Raw genomic sequence first — 1,061 nt, forward strand, 5'->3', positions numbered from 1 at the left:
CACGGAGGAAAGATCTGGTGACCTGTTTCTGTAAAGGTTACAGCCGAGGAAACCCTGTGGGCAGTTCTACTGTGTCACATGTTGCTGTTAGGTGCCCTCGCGCCCGTTCCAACCCATAGTGGCCCTATGCATCCTCCTGAACAGCGACGACTGCCACACCAGGGGGCATCCTTCACTGATCACGAGAAATGAGCTATCCAGTTAGAATAAGACTTGGGAGAATCTTAAATACAAGTTCCTCAGTGAAATAAATCAGTCTGAAAGGCTCCAATTGCAGGACATCCTGGGAAAGACTCTTCTTGTTGGGTGTGTTTTAGCTGGTACCGACTCATAGCGACCCAACGCACCACAGAACGAAACATCACCCAGTCGTGAGCCATCCTCACAATTAAACTTATGTTTGAGCCCATTGCTGCTGCCACTTTGTCCACCCATCTTGAGGGTCTTCCTCTTTTTCACCCCCCTCTATGTTAGTAAGCATGATGTCCTTCTCCAGAGACTAGTCTTTCCTGACAGCATGTCCAAAGTATGTGATGTGAAGGCGACACTGTAGAGACACACAAGGAAGATTGGGTTACCAGGTGCTGAGAGGACAAACACGATGCTAGTTGCTACGGCCTCCCTCCCTTTGCATCCTATTGCTATCACCCTAATACTGAGCACCATCACTTATTTGAAAGTTATAATTTTAAAACATTTTACAGACAAATAAACATCTTTCTGGGATTTCAGCCAAGATCAATCTGCCATCAGTGGTATTTTGCCCATGGGATCCTTCAAGATTGCATTTGAGGCTTGATTTTTTTCTTTCTTTCTTACAGCTTCAGAAATGTACGTGGAATGTACAAAGCATGAATGTAGGGGAACTGGATATCCTCAGAAATGAGATGGTGCACACGAAGAACGAGAGTCTAAGAAGTGAACGGTTACTGGCCACGGGACAAACATGAAGAGGAACAGCGCAACATGCATCATCCAAAAGAGCATTTCCAGGGTGGGGTGGAAAGGGGGAACCGATTACAGGGATCTACATATAACCTCCTCCCTGGGGGACGGGCAAC

The sequence above is a fragment of the Echinops telfairi genome, unplaced genomic scaffold, assembly GCF_000313985.2.
Source record: "Echinops telfairi isolate 266 unplaced genomic scaffold, ASM31398v2 ScPeMD7_29;HRSCAF=101, whole genome shotgun sequence".
Lineage (NCBI taxonomy): Eukaryota > Metazoa > Chordata > Mammalia > Afrosoricida > Tenrecidae > Echinops > Echinops telfairi.